This window comes from Prionailurus bengalensis, chromosome C1, assembly GCF_016509475.1.
Source record: "Prionailurus bengalensis isolate Pbe53 chromosome C1, Fcat_Pben_1.1_paternal_pri, whole genome shotgun sequence".
Classification (NCBI taxonomy): domain Eukaryota; kingdom Metazoa; phylum Chordata; class Mammalia; order Carnivora; family Felidae; genus Prionailurus; species Prionailurus bengalensis.
The window spans coordinates 103,875,174-103,897,813 of NC_057345.1; the positions used below are offsets into that span (position 1 = coordinate 103,875,174).

At 37.7% G+C, this 22,640-nt stretch overlaps 2 pseudogenes; one reads left to right on the top strand and one right to left on the bottom strand.

The window, feature by feature from the left end:
- Positions 1-1,267: 1,267 nt before the first annotated feature.
- LOC122479641 lies at positions 1,268-2,751 on the bottom strand (annotated as a pseudogene).
- Positions 2,752-10,980: 8,229 nt separating this feature from the next.
- LOC122479448 lies at positions 10,981-12,370 on the top strand (annotated as a pseudogene).
- The last annotated feature ends 10,270 nt before the right edge of the window (positions 12,371-22,640 follow it).

Genomic DNA, 22,640 nt, shown 5'->3' on the forward strand with positions numbered 1-22,640 from the left:
AGCCACTTTAAAGTGTCTGTTTATTTAATCTAACATCTGGCACCCCTCAGAGATCTTTTCAGTTGAATGCATTTTTTCCTATGTACGAGCCATACTTTCCTATTTCTTTGAATATCTTGTGTTTTATTGTAGTTGTTAAAAACTGGACATTTTAGGGTTGAAGATATTGTAGCAACTTTGGAATCAGATTCTCCATCCATCCCCCAATTTCACTGTATTGCTTTTCTTTTCCTGTTTACTGTTCCTTGTTTCATGATTTTCCTGGATCAGTTCTGTATATGTTACATTTCTTGAAGGGCTCAGCTACTGAGTTCTCAGATTCCATTTTAAAAGTTTTGGTTTTTATTTGCAACCCTAGGTTCCTAGGTCAGCTTAGTTTAGTGGTCAGCCAATGATTGGTCAGACTGTTTCCTTAAATGGTCCAGGAAGTCTTCTACCTTTTACCAAAAACTTGTGTGTGAAGGCGTATCTTCGAATCTAAGGTCGTTTGCAAGTCAGCTGTAGCTTTCACTTTTTGCTTGCAAAGGGCTACAAGGTCACCCAAATGTAAGTTACTAAGCCCTCTGTGGTTTTTCCTGTCCTTGCACATGTCCCTGTACATGCGTGTGCAGTCTTCTAGATCCTCAGGAATCTTAGAGCTTTTCAAAGTTCCCTGTGGTCATATAGTTTCTTTTCTCTAAATTTCCCATTTAAACTTTGGGTGAAATTTTTTGTTAAGGGCTGAATTGTGCCCCTTGCCAACCAATCCATTTGTTGACATCTTAACCACTTGAGAGTGTGACTTTATTTGGAGATAGGGTCTGTAAGGATGTAATTCAGTTAAAATCAGAGCATTAGGGTGGGGTCTAACCCAGTATGGATGGTATGCTTATAATAAAAGGAAATTGGACACAGAAATGCATGGAAGGAAGACAATGTGAAGACACAGAGAAAAGATGACCAGCTCTAAGCCAAGGAGAGAGGTTTCAGATGAAACCAACCCTACCAACACCTTGATTTCAGACTTCTGGCCTCCAGAGTTATGAGTGAATACATTTTTCTTTGTTTGTTTAAGCCATCTAGTCTGTGGTACTTTGTTATGGTAGTCAGTCCTAGAAAGCTAATACACTCCTCTTTTCCCCAGCATAATTCATAGCTTCAACTGACTGCAATGTTAACATTTCCAGCTGATGGCTATTGTTTTCCATAACTCCTGTAAATAGAACTTTTTCCATGGAGTTGAGCTTCAAGTTAGATTAAATATTGATAATGCCCTATGAATGGGGCTTTTCCAGGGAGCTTCTGAAAATATTGTCAAAATATTGACAGTTCTCAGGGTATAGGACATTTCACAAAGCTCCAAATACATTAATTGCCTCCACTCCTCTTGACAGCACCACCCTGGTGTTGGGCAGTGGGTGGGTGGGAATAGTTCCAACTTAAAATGTCACAGACCCCATTGTCCTTATGAAGTTCAGCAGTTTTCCTTGAATAAATGCTTTTTGGTTTGATTCATGCTTTTGGTTAATTTCCAAAGTCCTAACATGGTTGAGTTCTATTGTTTTGTCAGTATTTTTGTTGCTTTTGTAGGAGGAGGGTTCACTGAAGTCCTAATGCTGCCACTCTGAAAGTCTTGCCCTTCACCTTGTTTTTGAAAGGTATTTTTGCTGGATATAGGATTACAGGTTTACAGGTTCTTGTTCTTCTTTCAGAACTTTAAAGACGTTGCTCTACAGTCTGCTGGCTTCCACTGCTCTAATGAAAAGGCTGCTGTCATTTTTGTCCATTTTTCTGCATGCAATGTCTTTTTTTTACTAGTTGCTTTTAAAGTTTTCTCTTTACCACTGGTTTTAAGTAATTTGATTATGACTTTCTTAGTGCAGTTTTCTTTTGGTGCTTTCTGTTTGGGGTTTGTTGAGTTACTTGAATCTTTGGGCTATATATTTTATCAAATTTGGGAAATTTTGGCCAGAATTTTTCTACATGTTTTTGTCCCCTCCTCCTTCTGGGACTCCAATTACAAACATATTAAATTCTTGGTGTTGACCCAAAGCTCATTGATATTTTGTTTACTTTTTTCAGTCTTTTTTCTCTCGTTTCATTTTGGATAGTTTCTGTTGCTATGCCTTCAAGTTCAGTGATTTTTTTCTGTGTCTAATGTGCTGTCAATCCTATCCCGTGTTCAATGTTATGTATATATTGGTTTTGGTTGTCAAATGGTCCTTTTTAAAATATTTTCCTTTGTAGTTCTTAACTAGCTGGGCATTTCACCACATCTCTATTCATATCATGAGAGTGGCAGCCATCATCATTGTAGCCCACCTATTGGGCAGTCCCCAGGATCTTTTCAATGGTTCCAGGGTGTTCTCTGGCTAGAGATCAGTGTCACATCTGTTGGGCAATGTTGACAATCCCATCAAAAGTGATATTTCCACTGTGCTTAATGTTTTTCTGCTTTTTTCTGTTTTTGTTTGTTTGTTTTTTGTTTTTTTTTTTTTTTTGTTTTTTTTGTCAGTTCCTTGAGGGCTTTGACAGGTTGGGAGCAGAAGGTACCACTTCAATCCGGGCTTGTCTATTCTGAATGGGCAGTTTCACTGTAATCCTCAGACTTTTCCAATTACCAGTTGCCTTGAGCAATCTCATCACCAACCTTTTTTGGAGACAGACAGAGGGAGCCAATCTTTAGGGCCAGGGCAGTGGTGGCACCAACCTCCCATCAGTGCACCTTAGGTAAACGACTTTGAATTCATTTGGGTTGAACTTAGGCAACATGGAGGAGGCAGCTGGTGTTGGATAAACTTGGATTTTGGGACAACTGAAGGCAAAGTTGCACCATTGCCTGCCCCAAGCGGAAAATTATAAATTTTAATTTTTTAATTTTATTAAATTTTAATTTTTAAATATATCAAATACATACATTTTTTTCCTTGTCTCTCCTTAACATGTGCATGGTTTCCTCTGCCTTCTTGAAAATAACACTGCTTATAATAGCTGTTTTAATGTCCTTGTTTGATAAGTCTATTACTGTGTAATTTCTGAGTCTATTTTCAGTTATTGATTTTTTCCTTAAAAAAATTATTTTTATTTGAGAAAGGTGGGGGGGAGGAGAGAGAGAGAGAGAGAGAGAGAGAGAGAGAGAGAGAGAGGGAATCCCAAGCAGGCTCCATGCTCAGCATGGAGGCTGGTGTGGGGCTTAATCCCTATAATCCTGGGATCATGACCTGAGCCAAAACCGAGTCCAATACGCAACTGACCGAGACACCCAGGCACCCCTAATTTTTTCTTCTCAATATAAGTTGAGTGTCCTGACCTTGTATGTCTGATACTTTTGATGCCTGATGTTGTAAATTTTACATAGGTGATTGAAGACTTTTTTAGTGCAGCTGACCTTTGAACAACATGGGTTTGAACTGTGCAGGCCCACGGATTTTGTTTTGGATACAATACAATAGAGTACTGTACAATACAGTACTGTAAATGTATTTTCTCTTTCTTATGATTTTTAATAAGTCTTTTTTCTAGTTACTTTATTATGAGAATACAATATATATTATATATCATAAATGTACAGTTTATATGTACAATATATAATACATATAACATGCAAAATATGTGATGTTATGTTGTTATGAAGGCTTCCAGCCAACAGTAGTTAAGTTTTGGGGGAGTCAAATGTTATATGTGGATTTTCAAATATATGGGAGGTTAGCACCCAACGCCCACATTGTTGGAGGGTCAGCTGTATTACGTTAAGTGTTTTTGAAATTTGTGCTTAGACATAGTTGCTTAGAAATAATTTGATCCTTTTAATACTAGCTATTAATTTTTGTAAGCTGGGTTCAGAATACCCTCTTGTCTAGTGCTAGTTTTGTCTCTTTACTAAAGTGGTACCCATCTGATGACTCTGTGTGTGATAAAAGTTATTTATATTCTGAGTAGTGAGAACACAAACCAAAAATCCAAGGTTTATCCTAGCCCTCCGTGAGCTCTGGATCTTATTCTACCTGATCGTCTCTAATGATCTTTCCTTTGGCTGTCATGTGCTAATGAACATTCTGCTAAAGAGTTTAGGGGAATCTTCTGTGGCTTTCTAGATTTCTCTATATGTGTGCATCTCTTTCCTCTTCAAGACTTTGCCACATAAATGCTAGGTGCCTTGGTCTCCTTGAACTCTGAATTTTATCTCATTAATGCATGGAATCACCGAGCTCTACTTTTGTGCTCTTTCCTTGTGCTGTGGCGTGGAAACTTTCTGAATGAAGGGAACTAAGGCATTCACAGGGTTTGCCTCATTTGTTTCCCTTCTCTCAGTGTTCTCCATCCCATACTACCTGCTGTTCAATATCTGAAACATTTTTTTCTTTAATTTTGCCCAGTTGGTAAGACAGAAGGGCAAATCTGATTATAGTATTGTGTCGTGGCTGGAAGCAGAAGTACAAAAATCTGATTCTTAAAATGCACAGTTGACACCTGGGCTGATATTAGGGAGTACAAGAGGGCTAGGAACTTATTTTGTTACTATTTAGATTAAATGAGAATTTAAAGACAAAAGACAAAAAAATAAAAAGGATTATAAGAAACTCCTATGAATAGTTACATGCCAACAAACTGGATAACACAGAAGAAATGTGTAAATTCCTGGGAACATATGATATACGAAGAATAAATCATGAAAAAATAAAAAAATCTGAATAGACCAATTACTAGTAAGAAGATTAAATCACCAATAAAAAACCTCCCAAGAAACAAAAATCTAGGAACAGACAGCTTCACTGGTGAATTCTACCAAACGTTCATAGAATAATTAATACCATCCTTCTTAAACCCTTCCAAAAAATAGAAAGGGGGGAATAGTTTCACATTCATTTTACAAGACCAGCATTACCTAATACCAAAACCAGAAAATGACACCTTAAGAAAAGGAAATTATAGGCCAATATCTTTAATGAGCATAGATGCAAAAATCTTCAACCAAATATTAGCAAACTGGATTCAACAACACATCAAAAGGATCATATACTGTAATCAAGTGGAATTTATTTCAGGGATGTAAGGATGGTTCAATATCCATAGGTCAATTGATGTGATACAACACATTAACAAAATGAAGAATAAAAATCGTATGATCATCCCAATAGATGCAAAAAAAAAAAACACTTGACAAAATTCAATATTCATTTATGGTAAAAATTCTCAACAAAGTGGGTATAGAGGGAATGTACCTTAGCATAATAAAGGCCATATATGACAAATTCACAGATAACATCATACTTAATGCTGAAAAGCATCAGGAACAAGACACGAATGCCTACTCCACTTCTATCCATCAAAACTTTGGAAGTCCTAGACAGTAATTAGGCAAAAAAGAGAAATAAAAGCCATCCAGATTGGTAAGGAAGATGCAAAGTGGTCACTATTTGCAAATGACATGATATTATGTGTAAGAAACCCTAACAATTCCACCAAAAACCTGTTGGAACTAATAAACAAATTCTGTAAAGTTACAAAATAAAAATCAGTATACAAAAATCTGTTGCATTTCTATACACTATTAATGAACTATCAGAAAGAGAAATTAAAAAAACTATCCTGTTTATAACTGCCGCAAAAAGAATGAAAATACTGAGGGATCAATTTAACCAAGAAAGTTAAAGAACTGTACTCTGAAAATTATAAGACATTGATGAAAAAAATTAAAGAAGACACAAGTAAATGGAAAGATATTCCATGCTCATGAACTGGAAGAATGAATAATTTATAATGGCCATACTACCCACATCAATCTATAGATTCAATGCATCCCTATCAAAATTCCAATGGCATTTTCACAGAAATATATATACATGCACACAATGGAGTAATATTCAGACATAAAAAAGAAGGAAATATTGCCATTCGCAACAATGTGGATGGTTTTTGATGCTAAGTGAAGTCAGGCAAAGAAAAACAAGTACTGTATGATCTCACTTATATGTGGAATCTAAAATAAGACAAAAACAAAACAATTCAGAGATACAGGGAACAGATTGTTGGTGGCAAGTGGGGTGGGTGGGTGAAATGAGTAAATGGAGTCAAAAGGTACAAACTTTCAATTATAAAATAAATAAGTCCTGGGGATAATGTACAGCATGTTGACTATAGTTAATAATGTTGTATTGTATATTTCAAAGTTTCTAACAGCATAGAACTTAAAAGTTCACATCACAAGAAAAAAATTGTTAACTATATACGGTGACAGATGTGAAATAGACTTATTGTGGTGATTATTTTGCAATATATACAAATATCAAGTCATAATGTCATACACCTGAAACTAATATAATGTTATATGTCAATTATATCTCAACAAAAAATGAGAATTTAAGTATCAACTTTCAATCCAAATACAACATTCAGAAGTTAACACCGTAGGGAGTGTAGTTAAAACTCAAATTTGGGTCTGTGAACATACGTATATGATAAAGAGTAGGTTCTGAGCACTCCAACTGAGAAACCATAACAACTTACCACAAATTTAGCAGCTTAAAACAACACAAATTTATCATCTCACAGTTCTGTAGGTCACAAATCTGGGTACCACATGACTTGGCTGGTTCCTTGACTTAGTGTCTTAAAAGACTGATATCAAGATGTCAGCAGGGCTGTGTTCTTTTCTCAAGATTCTGCAGGAGAATCCCTTTCTAGGCTTATTCTGATCATTGGCAGAATTCAATATGGTTTTAGAATGTAATCCCAGTTTCCTTTCCGGGTGTCCATCCAGAGGTCATTCTCATGCAGGCTGCCTCTACCCCCTAGTTTGTATTCCCTATTTTCATAGGTAGATTGGATCCCTCAAGCTTTGAGTCTCTCTGACTCTCCCCTCTGCCTCCCCTTTCCTGCTACATCTCGTTTCACTCTAGCTGGAGAAATTTGTCTGCTTTTAAGGGCTCAAGTGATTAGATTTGGCTGACCCAGATAATCCAGGATAATCTCCCTATATTATAGCCCATAGTCTTAAATTCATTTGCAAAGTCTATTTGGCCATGTAGCATAACATATTCACAGGATCCAAGGATTAGGTCATAGTCATCTGGGGTGGGGGGACGCATTATTTGGCTTACCATATCAGTGTATTGGCTAAAACCCTCATCCTATCCTTGACCTTTATACTCCAAGAAGACCTTTATACTCCAGAGAAATAAATAATTGTACCCCTGGGAGATCTCTGACATTCTCACCCTTGTTGTTATTCAGTTTCATCTTGGAGAAGACAGAAATAAGCAGATACCAAATATCATCACAAAATCTCAAAGCTGGAATCACTTATTCCAGCCCTCTAATTTTACAGATGAGAAAAATTAATGTTCAGAGACAGGAAGATGCTTTGACTAGTTAGTGGTAGAGCTGAATATTGATTCTGGAGCTACAGATCTTTGCCAATATGTGGTTTCATTAATTATATGACTATGCATTTACCTATCTTTTCTAAGCTTCAGTTTGTTCATCTGAAAAATGGGAATAATCATGATCTTTACTTCTCAAAGATGTTGTAAGAATTAAAGGAGGGGCGCCTGGGTGGCCGAGTTGGTTGAACGTCTGACTTCAGCTCAGGTCATGATCTCACATTTTGTGAGTTTGAGCTCCACGTGGGGCTCTGTGCTGACTGACAGCTCAGAGCCTGGAGCCTGCTTCTGATTCTGTGTCTCCCTCTCTCTCTGCCCCTCCCCTGCATGCACTCTGCCTCTCTGTCTCTCTCTCAAAAGTAAATAAACTTAAAAAAAAAAGAATTAAAGGGAATTAGTGTGTGTAAAGTGCATAGTACAGTAACTGTACCTGGCACTTAGTAAATGCAAGAAATGTGAGCTATCATTACTGTTGTTGTTGTGAATATTATTATTTTACGAATCAAGGCTGCATCAACATATAGGCACTTTCTCTTGACTGAATTGATTCGATAACTGAGTAATTTAGTTGAAGCAATTGTGAATGTGAGACTTTTATGTTCTATCACTGCTTTTTCAATATGGTTCTTTCTTTCTGCTTGAGTGACTTAAAAATTTAGATAGGTGAGAAAAATCTATACTACCCAAACTGAACCCTTATTTTAAGGTGCTAAAGCAATATGATCACATCCGTTCTCTATTTTAGTAAACTTGGTCATGAATGCACTCATAAAGCAAATGCTTTCTGAGTGTCAGTTATAGGCCAGGAGATATTATAGAGGTGAATAAAACAGTCATGATCCTTGTGGTGCCTGGCTTGCTCAGTGGGTAGAGCACAACTCTTGATCTTGGTGTTGTAGGTTCGAGCCACATGCGTATGGAAATTACTTAAAAATAAAATCTTAAAAAAATGTATTTAAAACAGGCATGATCCTTGCTTACTCAGGGCTTATTGACTGGGGAGAAACTGACATTCAGTGAGTAAATAAATATGTAAATAAAGGTCACTGTAAATTCTTTGAAGGAAAATAATAGGATGATATAAGAGATTTTTAAAAACCTATACTAGATTGGAGGTCAGAAGGATTCTCTGAAGAGTGACATTTTAGCTGAGGCCCAAAGAAAGAGAAGGAATCAGCCATGTAGAGAGTGTTCATGTGGTCGGCCTTGGAGACGGAAATAAATACACAGATTTGGAGGAGAGGAAGAGGGAGGAAGGAGAGAAGGAGTGAAGGGGAAAGTTTGGCTGAAAAGTTAGATACAGGCAGGTGATAAGGGAAGGGATGGCCTCAAGATGAATCCCAGGTTTCTGACTGGAAGTTAGGGAATATTGTTAGAAGGAGTTTAGAGGCATTAGGTCTAATTTTATCAACCACTTGTCATGTTGCGTGTAGCTTCACATGATATTTGCTTTTTAATTTCCAATTTCAGAGGAAATATTGTATAAAAAAGCGTGATAATCAAATCTACCTGCCTCCCTCAAAGGATTCTTGTGAATATCTGTTCAGAAATGTAGTTATAAAAAAAGAAAAAAATGAAAAGAGAAAAGAAAGCAGATATAATCATGAGTATTTGTTTTATGGGAGAGAAATAGGTGAATTTAATTACATATCAGTTGCTTAGAAGTGGAGCTGGTAGAGATGGTGAAATTAAAAGATTAGAGAAGGGAAGTCAATAAATAGAAAACAGCATTTCATTTTTGATGCAAACAGTGTGTCATTTGAGTCAATCTGGAGAAGGATAAGGGGAAATAACATTTTTAAAGGGGAACTTGAAATGGGTGCATTGGCATAATGGAGAGACAGTAGGTAGCATAGGTTAACCATGCTCACTGCTCTGTTATTTATTACTTATTTTAATCTCAACCAAAACTCTATAATCCAGACATTATCCCATCTTAAACATGAACAAACTGAGGCTTATAGTAGCTAAGTAAGTTGTTCCAGGTTAACAAGTGACAAAGCTGTGATTTAAACCCACGTCTGTCAAACTCCTAAACCCAACTACTGACACCCGACGCTGACAAACTTGTTCATAAAGGGCCTGAAACCAGTTTAGGTTTTGTGAGCCATATGGTCTATTTCTCAACTACTCAATTTTGCCATTGTAGCACAAAAGCAGCCATAGATGATACATAAATGAGTGGATGTGGCTGTAAGCCAATAAAATTTTACTTATAGAAGTAAGTTGGTGTGCTGGATTTGGCTGCTGACCACCGGCTCAAGTTAAGGAAAAGAGATGGCTTAACAGTTTCTGTGGAAAATGGTGATGCCAGAGCACACAAAGCCTCATTTAAAGACAATCCACAAAGAAAATTATTTCAGATGCAAATTAATGAACTTCCAAGTTTCTTAGAATTCGCAATGGTTATGTCACAGCCTAGCAAACATTTGTTGTTCATGGTAAAGCAGAATGGGAAGACACTAATTAAAATTCTAAAATCATCCAGAAATATCTTACCCAACAGTTCCAAATTTGTCTTTCTCCCAACCTTTTACTGGAGCTACTTACTGACTAGGAAATTGAACAGTGTACAGTGACTTTTTCCTTTGTGTTCCCTTTATCAATTTTTGGGGGGGGGGGGGCAGTAAGAACTAGCCACAGGAAAAAAGGTAAAAAGAGCAGACAGAGGGAGGGTGGTCACAGATTTGAGTATATTGGATTAAATCACTTCTGAGGCTTCTAGATTAGTGGTCTGTCCTAATTAGCCCCCGACAATCCTAAGTTTCACACGGGAAGTGAGATGTTCAATGTATGTATTTTCTATTGGCACTGTAAAAAATGACCACAAACTTAGTGGTTTAAATGCTTGCTTATTATCTCACGGTTCTGTGGGTCGGAAGTCCAGGCACAGCATGGCTCCCATGGGTCCTCTGTCTCAGAGAAGTCCAGGCAAAGCACGAGGAGGACTCAAGCTGAAATCAAGGTGTCAGCTGAGCTGGGTTCTTATTTAGAGATTTCGGGGAAGATTCCCCTTCCATGTTTATTCAAGTTATCAGCAAAATTTAGTTTCTCATGATTTGAGGACCAATGTTACCTCTTCCTTAACATGTTCCCCCCTTCATCTTCAAGCCACTGATGACACCTGGAATCCTATTTGTGATTTGAATTTCTGACTTCATTTTCTGCTCTGCTTTTAAGGGTTTGTGTGGTTAGATTAGGCCCACCTGAAAAATCTCCATATATTAAAGTCATGTGACTAACAACCTTAATCATATCTACAAATCCTTTCTGCCACATAATATAATGTATCCATGTGAGTTACACCAGGAGGCAAAGGTCATGGAGACTATTTCACATGTAGTAAGTTAGAATTTGTTATTGCAGCTACTTTCCAGGAAAGAGGGAGGTTGGGAGGAAAAGTATTTGTGTTCTAATTTAACTCGTCAGCTGTTGTTTTTCAATGTCAGTGCTGAAGACTGAATTTCCTTCCTTCCTTCTTTCCTTCCTCCCTCCCTTCCTTCCTTCCCTCCTTTCTTCTTTCCTTCCTTCCTCCCTCCCTCCCTCCCTCCCTTTCTTTCTTCCTTCCTTCCTTTTAACAAAAGTTTTACAGGTTACATATAAATTAAAGAGAGAGATAATGGACCTACAGACTGGTAAGGAGCCTAACAGGCTAATAGTTACTAGTGATTGGCATGACAAGTAAACACAGGGCAAAAGATCACAGCAGAGAGGGGGAATGCAAATATTTCAGTGTCAGAGTATTGAGCTACACTATCTAGAAGAGATGTAATCTCATCCACCAAACAAAGGATGAGTAAAAGTTATTAGCTTTCGGGCACCTGGGTGGCTCAGTCAGTTGAATGTCCAACTCTTGATTTCAGCTCAGGTCATGATCTCATTGGTCATGGGATCGAGCCCTAAATAGGGCTCCACTGCAGCAAAGAGCCTGCCTCTCTCTGCCTCTCACTCTTTCTCTCCCTCAATAAAAAAATAAACCCTTTTTTCAAAAGTTAGTTAGCTCTTCCAATGTTTGTCATTGTATTTCATTGTCTTTTTGATTTCTTTCCTAATTGTCATTTCAATTGAGTAAGAACTGAAAGAAATGGAAAATTGAACTGTAGTCACTGTAATTATCATTCCAGGATATCCCAACCATCCTGAATTACAAGGGCTATTTGTCTTGATCTTCTTGATCATTCATCTGATGACTCTTCTGGGAAATGCTTTCACATTCACCGTGATCAAAATCAGTCATTTCCTCCACATTCCACTGTATTCTTAGCAACTTGAGTTTCTTGGACATCTGCTACTTGTCCATCACCATTCTGGTCATGCTAGTGAACTTATTCCAGGAGAAGAAGACCATGTCGTATGAGTGCTGCCTTTCCCAGATGTTCCTGTGACCTGTGCTGGGGAAATCTTGTGGCTGCTATGACTTATGAACACCATGTAGCCATTTGCTACCTTCTGCACTATCTGTTTCTCATGATCTAACAGTCTGTGTGCATTGGTTGTCTGGAGCTTGGCTGGGTGGGCTAGAGAATTCTGTGACATACTCAGTGCTGGCAGTCACGTTCATTCTGTGTGGGTTCAACCAGATCAGCTGCTTTCTCTGTGATATCCCGCTGCTCCTGGAGCTCTTCTCAGACACTTCTCTCACTGAGTTTGTGCTCCATCATGTTGCCAGCACCACCACTGGCTTGAGCCCTGGCCTGTTTACTGCAATGTCTAACATACTTATCTCTGCCATCTTTAGGATTCCTTGAGGACAAAAACAAGGCCTTCTCTATCTGTGCATCCCACTTCACTGTGGTGGTAGTCTTCTTTGGGATGGCTGACTTCAACTATGACAGCCCAATGTAGGCTACAGCCCAGATATGGACACCCTGGTCTCTGTGCTTTTCTGTGTTGTAATCCCCTTGTTGAACTCCATCATCTACAGCCTATGAAACAAGGAGGTCAAGGGTGCCCTGAGGAAGCTGGCTGGAGAAGGTAGATTCTGTAGTAATAGTAGTAATATTCTGTAGTAATATCAGATTAACATTTTTCATCTGCAGAGTCCTTTTTCTTTCTTTCTTTCTTTCTTTCTTTCTTTCTTTCTTTCATCTTTCTTTTTTTCCTGTTGATAACTTTTACTTGTATAACCTTTTAGTTATTTTATTAAAATACCATGTTTATTAATTTTTAAACCATTTAAAAATTATATGTATTTAAGGTGTACAAGATGATAATTTGATAGACATATACATAGTGAAATAGTTACTATAGTGAAGCTAGTTAACACATCTCCACACATAGTTATCCATTTTTATGTGTGTATGATAAGACCACCTGAAATTCACTGTTAGCATATCTCCAGTATTCAATACCCACAATTCCTAACAAAAATCTAGTACTGAAATTCACTTGCACATGTCCCAAAAGAGATAAGAACCAATCTTCTCGTTGTATGCTGGGAAAAGATGATTACCATAACTTTAATGAATACATGAGAGAATTAATTGTTTTCATTTCTAACAGTTTCTGTTTAAGCTGTTGCCCTTGAATTCTGTTTGTACTCTGAGGTATCTCAAAACAGCCACTCAGAGAGAGATTACATGGTTATTCCCAAATGGTCAGTCCACAAGCATTTATAAATGTCCATTCTAGAAAAATGAATTCATTGAGAGATCTAAGGAAGATTTTTGACTCTCATATTAGGCAATGAGTATACTCAAGGTAGGTCCTGCAATGGCAGGCCTCCATCATGATGGATGGTAATTGATAGCCTGTTTTACCAGAGAATATCCTTTCCAGTCTGGGAGAGAACCAGAGTAGGGAACAGGAAGCCCTGCCACAAAGTCAGAAATCCAAAGCTTTTGGTGAAAGACAGTGGTAAGTAGTTTATTTACTACCACAGTTGAGAAAAACTCTGCCCAGTATCAGGATATACTTACTTCTTAAGAGCATACTATAAAATATTGTACATATTTTCATTACTACTTTTATGACCTTTATGTAATGACATATGTGTAATATTATTTTCACGTTGATTAATGTCTGCAATAGTAATAATGAAACCAGAATTGAAATGACCTGAGAAATTATCAACTTAACAGCCTGAGAAGTGCCTACATTCTTTAAGTAAGGTAATATGAGGGGAAAATTTGTTCATGGTAAATAATATATGATGCATAGTATTACTCTTACTCTAATTTTGACAAGCAAGACAGAAAGAAATAATTTTTAGGCAGAAAGCATATTTCCTATGTATCCATTATCATATGATATTAAGGATGCACAAAATATTTATTTAAATAAAATATAATTAAATTTGTATAATTCATATTTGGAAACTTTTTTGTTCACTATGCTAGCAGTTCTCATATTTATATTACAATACAATGTGTGGAGGGTGTCTTGCAAGCAATTTATTAACTATCATAAATCCCTGAAGTTTATGAGTCATAGTGACTGGTCCTGCCCATACTCAAGAAAAGGGGATGATAGTAGACCCATACACCAAGCATTGGGTTTTGGGGGATCATCTTAGAATTCTGCCTACCATAAATGGTGACCATCTTCCATATTTCCTGTTACTTATGCCTTCCTATAAATGAGTAACCTTTTCATTTGTATCCTGTGTATTGTTACTAACTATCATAGGACTTTTGGACAGAGCTGTGCAGATAGAAAGGATGCTGAGATTGTTTGTAAACTGACTTTTTAATATGGTCAATATTATATGACATAAACAAAAGGCTAGGATACACACCAAACTGTTCACAGTGGTGCCAGGCAGAATGTGGCATGAAGGTGAAGATATTTCACTTTCATTTGACATGCCTTCGATTCCAGTAAAGTTTTAGGTAAGCATATGCTTTTTTTGAAATTTAAAATCCCACAAAATTTTTAATTTTAAAAATATTAGACCTCCTTGTACATTTCTTTGTAACTCCCCATGAATCTATACATATTTCAAAATAAAAAGTCTTTAAAATGTAAAAGGTAAATATTAAATAAAATTTGGACCTACGTATCTATCTATCCATCTATCTATGGATGGATCTCTAACATACAATTAGACCAGGAAGGCTTTCACTCATGTGGAATGTCACCATCCCAGAGTATGTTCATAAATATTAAATGGGGATTTTCCCAAGGTACGTAAAAACTAAGGCTACATTGATATATTAAGAGTGATCCAGTCATAGGAATATGAAAATTTCAAGGTCTTAATAATGCCATATTTTCAGGTATGCAACAACATTGGCAGAACTATGTAATACTGGGTCTGAAAGGAACTGTACAAGCAACTCAAATGATCTTCACTTGAGACTTGAATCAATTCTCTGCAAGAGACGTAGCAATCTAGACTGCTTGAATATCTCCCACGATGAGGTTTCATTATTCCCCATGTGTTATAAAATTCTTGCATATACAGTCTAAATACAGTTACTAAAACAAAAAGTTGCAAGGCTAAATAAAGTAAAGGTAGAATAGATACCAGACCAATTAAGCACAAGGGGTGAGGAGATTTCAATTCAACATGAATTTGACAATTTGGCCAAGTGGATTACCAAGAAATACTTGAAACAAAGCAAGCAGAGAGATTTGTGAGCAAATATCACATCATTTGTATATTAGTACGGGGGAGTATTGTTCAGAGGTCAAAACAGACTACCAGGATAACCTTTTGAAAGTTTGAGCTTCTGTTTTCTCACTGAGAACAGAGCTAGTAATAGTACTTGCACTTCCAAGTTGTTTTGAGAATTCTTGGGGCAATCATGAAGAGTGCCTGGTTCATAGGACATGTTCAACTAGCACGTTGAACACAGTGGGAGGCATAGCGATGATATTAACAATATGTACAAGAGGATAAGAAAACACAGTGCCCTACTTTGAGGTGGTCTTGATTAGATGATCTCAAATTTGGTAGGAAAGTTTCCAAAGCTGAACAGATGAGAATAAGGCCATCTTTTCATTATCACCATAGTTTGAGATGAAAGGGGTTTCCATCCAACTCACCTGATGTAAATACACATAACTGGCATACACATTAAAGTTTGAGAAGCATTTGCCTATTTAATGACTTCTGAATATTTCATCTGGTCTTACATGCCCGTATGATGGGGAAGGGTGCAAACAGAAATCTGGGCAAATCAAAAATAGCTTATATTTCATAGCAATAAATTAACTTTGCCACAATCATCTCAAATATTCTGGACTTTCTTTTATAAAAATTACCCTGAGTACTCTTACTAATCTCTCTGTGTGTGTGTGTGTGTGTGTGTGTGGTGTGAATTTACTGGGCAATGTGAAAATTATATTTAAAAATTTTAATTATTGCTTTGCATTACTGGAAATATAAATAGATGTTTTCCTTATGTGCTCTAAGGGTTTTCACAATCACACTAATTACCCTGGTTTATATTGTACTCATTTTGTTTCCTTGAAGGAAATAAACCCCTAAGGTTGGTCAGCAAAACATTTCATAAGTGCTAACTGTTCTTACCTAATGTGTGTCTCTACTCATTATTTAGTTTGGAAAATCCTAGTTGGATTCAGGCATGTTGCTTCCTTCAAGTTAACTCATTGAGTTTTGTTTTATTTTTTGATTAGATGGGTTGTACTGAACTTATTTTAATCTTTAAAGAAAAACATACCTCTTTTAAGCTAAATTCAGCAAGATTTTTTTCAAGTTGGCCATTTTTGTTTTTACAGCCAGTCTATAAAACCTCATCCTCAATCTCTTTTTCTTACAAAGTATATCCTCACTTAAAAGTGGAGAGAAATGTCATTATCATAAAGCAGAGGGTTTGAGATTGAGATTCCCTATTCATATGCAATAGCATGTAAATTCCAAGAGGCAAGTGTCCAGAGTATCCCATAAACTGTAGTGTATAAGTGGTGCTTGTTAATGGTGGGTTTTGAGGAGGAGGAGGATGATACACCACTGTTACCACATATAAACTGCATGAGCATGAGGCATATAGAAATGAAACAGATGTCACTCCTCACTCCATCCTCCTGGCCTAGACTAGCCAGTTGGACCAAGAAAAAAAAATGTATTATGGTTCTGATTCTACTGCGTGTGTGTGTGTGTGTGTGCGTGTGTGTGTGTAATGCCCCATCAATATGTTTCTCAGGAATGGACTTCAAACCATATTTTAAAACATTTAAAATATGCAGTATATCCAGCTTCAGGGACCATATTGTTTAAGTCCCTAAACATTAAAAATTCACCTTTACAATTTAGTTATACACAGATAATACCTCAATTTCTCTTTGTGGGGCCACTTCTCATGAAGGATTTCATTTCTTCCTATGAATAAATCTAACTATTTACCTATAACAGAGTGTTTACCTCTACATTTTTAATATTGTGAACTAAGAGAATGCATGTCATTGATTTTTAATGAAGAGAAATCCATCTATGCAGTTGATAGAGAAAATAAAGAATAGTACACATGTATTACATAAAGGTTTTCTAAGAGGACACACAGATGGAAAGGCCAACCCTAATGTTGCTTTACTGTGAAGCAATGCCCACAGCTAACCTAGAGAGGGTGATGAGTATAGGTAAACCTCTGTCTTGGATACATCTTTCACCATACTCCCCATGAACTGTGGGAATTAAGAGTGTCCCATCTAGACTTCTCACTCCATCTACTCTCTTTGGTTGATTTCATGTACACCTATGTATTCAACAGCCACCTTCAAAACAATGATTCCCAAATCCATGTGTAGACAGGTCTACCCTGTCTCCTGAGGACAAATCTTTCTTTCAAGTGCCTGTTGGGTATTTCCACGTGGAGATCCCACAGGTACCTAACACTCAACATTACTCAAATCTTAATCCACTATCTCCTCTCCCCATACCTGGTGTACCTCATTCATTTCATGTTTTAGTTAATAATCCCTGTCTGCCCAAACTGATTCAGTGCCTTCACCATGACCTCACCACCCATCATATTCAAAGTGCTCCAAACACAGCTCCTTCTCTGTGTACTATTGCTTCATGGATTTTCTCCAACCTTCCAAACCCCTATGCTTCTGTTACAGACCATTTCATTTTGATCTGGTTTTAGTTCTCAGACTACTCTCTTTGACTGAACAACGGTGTTTTAACTGAAGGCACATAGACTATGAAAGACTCTGGAGGTGGGTTTCACAATTGTATGACTCCATCAAAATGACATGGACGTTTCTGTGCATAGGTACATATTTATCTTCTAGATCTATAGATTTTTATGCTTTTCAAAGCTGAATATTTTCTAAAACCTAGGCCATTACCTTCCAGATGTTGCCTGCTTCCGGTCTGCCCTAACTAGAATGTGGTCTATGGGCCGTTGTTAATACTCTGCAATCATTCCTACCCATTCTCACACCAAAGCCTGGCTTCCAGATGGCCCAGACATCTAGACTCCATGCTGCTCCATAAGGGAAAAGATATTTTCTGAGACCCTGTTGGAGGACTGCTCAGGTTTTTTTCCCCTAAGGAATTTGCTCAGAGGGTAGATCTGATACAGCCTCTACATGCCAGTCCTGTTCCCTAAAGGCAGGTGATTCCCCTACACATTCTCTGGGTTAACTAATGAGGTTGTGCTCGAAGTGAAAACCACTAGGTTGCTTAGAATTAACGGAGGAGTTTGTTAGCAACCAGACAAGGTTGACCTACCGGCTCCCCACAGCTAACAGGAATCTCCAGGGTTTGGGGATACAACTGCAGGTGAAGGGCTCTCAGCAGAGTTCAGAACCTTGCAACCTTCCTTCCTCTAGTAGCAACACAGTTCTCAGGAAGGTTCACTAGTGTTCTAGAGACCTCTGGGTCCTTTCTCCTATAAACATAAGGACAGCACAAGTACTCTGAGTTTGGTTGGCCTTGGCTGGACAGACCCATGTCTATTTTACTTGAAATTTCTGCCACCAACACGATCTGGGATACCAATCTGCCATCTTTTTGCTTATGGGACAGTGTACTCACACATGGCACCTCCCCCAACAACACACACACACACACACACACACACACACACGTGAGTATGACTCCAAATTAATCATTGTGAGGAGAGTGAATTATGCTTGTATATGCCTGAAGGGGCAAGACTGTAGGCAGGAAAACAATTTGAAGGCAGTTACAATAGTCTAGGTAAAAGTGATAAGGTACTGAACTATAATTGTGGTAGAGAGAAAGTAAAAAAGATAAGAAAATGGAAAAAAAAATATTTAGGAAGTTTTAGTGATTGGTTGGACCTGGGTGTGACCAATACTGAAATGAAAATTGCATGTAAAATACCTCCTGCTTTTATCTTTTCCATATTTTATTTTTAAAAAGTTAGTATTTCACATATAGTAAAATGCACAAGTCTTAAGCGTGCAGGCTGATGAATTTATATATATATATATATATATATATATATATATATATATATGCACCCATGCAACCACTATCCAAATCAAAATATAGGCCATTTTCCTCATTTTAGAAAATTCCTTCATACTCTTTTCTCATCAATGTCATCCAGAGGTAACTACTATGAATGTTCACTTTGTGGCCAGAGATTAGTTTTGCCTATTTTTCCACTTCCTTTAAATGGAAAATACAGCACAAATTCTTGTATGTCTGTCTTTTTTCATTAAAGAAAAGTGTTATAGATTCATCAGTGTTTATACGTGTGTCAGTATTTAAAATAACTGTGTAGTATTCCATTGTATAAATACACCACACTTTTATAACCATTCTCTTATTGATAGGCATACTATTTATTTCCAGTTTGTACTACTAGTAAAGAAATTGGTTTTGAACAAGTCATTTTATGATCATATATACCCACTTTTCTTGGGGGTATACCTAGGAGTAGATTTTCTGGGTCATAGAATAATGTATATTTGAAAAAACTTACAAATCATTTAAAAAAGTGGTTGTATAGCCTTCCACTTTCAACTCAGAGATTTAGAGATCCAAGAAAAGTATTGCTTTCAGCATCACCACAATAACAGTAAAGCTGGACATAATGAAAATGAATGACTTTTCATGAACCCATTAGGGAATGGAGGTTTCAAGGCAAACACTAAATGGAAAACTGGGGAGATATAGTCTCTTACAGAGGAAATAGGATACATGCATTTTTATTTAACCTGGAGCAGAAGCCATCAGATACCATATAAGCTGATAAGGTTCAGCTTCTTTGTGAATTTATTTTTTAAATGTTTATTTATTTATTTTGGGAGAAAGAGAGAGTGCAAGGGAGCATGAGTGGGAGAGGGGCAGGGAGAGAGGGAGAGAGCAAATCCCAAGGAGGCTCCATGCTGTCAGCACAGAGCCTGATGCAGGGCTTGATCTCATGAACTGTGAATGAGATCATGACTTGGGCTGAAACCAAGAGCTGGACACTCAACTGACTGAACTACCCAGGGACCCCAAGATTCAGCTTCTTTGTGAATTTAGTGAATGTTAAACACTAAATGTGGGCTAGTATGTGAGTGTGAAGTTCCTGGGGGCCATAGACAAGAGGTTTTCAACATCTTGCTTTTCCTCCATGAACTCCACTATATACTCACAGTGAAGGCCAGGAAGTGTTCTGAGAAAATTTCAAACCTAACAGGGATATCTGGGAGAAGACTGTGGAAAGAATAGCCGTTGCTATCAAAACTTCTCCCAAACTCATTTACCACATTTTTCCTACAGAAGTAAAACTAATCTGTAGGGTAGGAGCAACAACAACAAAAAAACCTGTCACCTTAAGACACTGTGGAAAAACACTGCAGCTGGAGAAGGCATAGAGACAAAAAGCTTCCCCCTCAGGTAAGTGCAGGAATATGTGTTAGGCCCTGCTGGGGACAGGCAGAATCACATGTGAAGGCCACATCCCCAAGATCTAGGTTCACAGTACCCAAAACTAAGACTTAACCAGAACATCAGAGAATACTTCTCTTCTGTTCCCCACAAGCCCACTAAAAAATAATAAATAAAACTAATAGTTGAATACAGCTGGATAATCTTCATGAAAGAGATTATCTCTGGGGTTGGTGTAAAAAAAAGAACCCAAAACCAAGCTGGGGGTAAAAATTGAGAAAAATAAAAACTCTGGTAAACTCGCCTAAGCCCTAAGCTCAAGATATCACTAGAGAAATTTGAAACCTGCAGTGCACTGAGGGTAACAATAGCAATAACAAACCAAATTAGCCTAGCTCCTCACTAGATTAATTCAAACTTCTACACTAAAGGCCTAGCAGAAGGGTGGACATGCTCATCTCCAAGCACCACTACCCCCCACCCCACACAAATTTACTTCAGTCTCTACTATTCTGTACAACATTTCCAGTTTCCACAAAAAGTTATGAGGTATACAAAAGGGTATGAAAAAACACAGCCTGAGAGGACAGAGCAAACATCAGAACCAGACTCAGATATGACAGAGATATTAAAACTATCAGACAAGGAATTTAAAACTACTATGATTAATCGGTTAAAGGATTCAATGGAAAAGGTAGACAACATGCAGGATCAGACAGGTAATTTCAGCAGAGAGATGGAAACAATAAGAAAAGATCAAATGGAAATGACAGAGAGGGAAAAAACAGTGACAGAGATAAAGGATGCCTTCTATGGGCTCATCAACTGAAAAAAACAATCAGTGAACTTGACAGTGTGATAAAGAAATGACTCGGGGGAGGGGCGCCTGGGTGGCGCAGTCGGTTGAGCGTCCGACTTCAGCCAGGTCACGATCTCGCGGTCCGTGAGTTGGAGCCCCGCGTCGGGCTCTGGGCTGATGGCTCAGAGCCTGGAGCCTGTTTCCGATTCTGTGTCTCCCTCTCTCTCTGCCCCTCGCCCGTTCATGCTCTGTATCTCTCTGTCCCAAAAATAAATAAACGTTGAAAAAAAAATTAAAAAAAAAAAAAAGAAATGACTCGGGGAGCCTGGGTGGCTCAGTCAGTTAAGCGTCTGACTTCAGCCCAGGTCATGATCTCATGGTTCATGAGTTTGAGCCCCATGTCAGGCTCTGTGCTGACAGCTCAGAGCCTGGAGTCTGCTTAGGATTCTGTGTCTCCCTCTCTGTCTGCCCCTCCCCAGCTCATGACTCTTGATTTGGGCACATGTAATGATTTCAGGGTCATGGGATTGAGCCCTGTGTTGGGCTCCACACTGAGTGTGGAGCCTGCTTAAGACTCTTTCTCTCTCTCCCTCTGCCCCTCTCCCCACTTGTGCTGTCTCTAAAATAAAAAAAAAAATAAGTAAATAATAAAATCTTTTTTTTATTTTTTTATTTAAAAATTTTTAATGTTTATTTATTTTTGAGAGAAAGAGAGACAGAGCGTGAGCAGGGGAGGGGCAGAGAGAGAGGGAGACACAGGATCCGAAGCAGGCTCCAGGCCCTGAACTGTCAGCACAGCGCCCCACGTGGGCTCAAACTCATGGACCGTGAGATTATTACCTGAGCTGAAGTTGGATGCTCAACTGACTGAGCCACCCAGGCGCCCCAATAATAAAATCTTTAAAATAAGTAAAGTTATACTAACTCTTGAAATATGGAAGTATAAGTTACCCAACTTTATTTTTGTTCTTCAAGATTATCTTGACTATTCTAGATCCTTTGAATTTCCATATATATTTTATTTTATTTATTCTTTAAAAAAATTTTTTTTTTCAACGTTTATTTATTTTTGGGACAGAGAGATACAGAGCATGAACGGGGGAGGGGCAGAGAGAGAGGGAGACACAGAATCGGAAACAGGCTCCAGGCTCTGAGCCATCAGCCCAGAGCCTGACGCGGGGCTTGAACTCCCGGACCGCAAGATCGTGACCTGGCTGAAGTCGGACGCTTAACCGACTGCGCCACCCAGGCGCCCCTCCATATCTATTTTAGAATCAGGTTGAAATCTTCTCAAAACGGATTACTGAAAATTTTATTTGGACCGTATTTAGTCTGTAGGATAACTTTTTCTGTAATTTGTCTCAGCAATATTTTGTACTTGGACAATGAAGAGATCCTATACACTTGTTGATAATTAAAGCTATTGCAAATGGTATTGTTTTAAATTACATGTCCAGTGTTTGTTGATTACAGAAATACAATTGACATTTGTATATTGACTTTTCTTCCTGAGACGCTTAAAATATTTCTTGGTTAATTCCTTTTGATTTTATACAGACAAAATTATGACATCTGTAAATAAAGGCAGGTGGACATCTTTATTTCAATTAGTTATGCCTTTTATTGTTCTTCTCTTATTGCATTGGTTAGAACCTCTAGTATAATTTTGAGTAGAAATGATAAAAGTGGACATCCTTGTTTTGTTTTATATATTATGTAG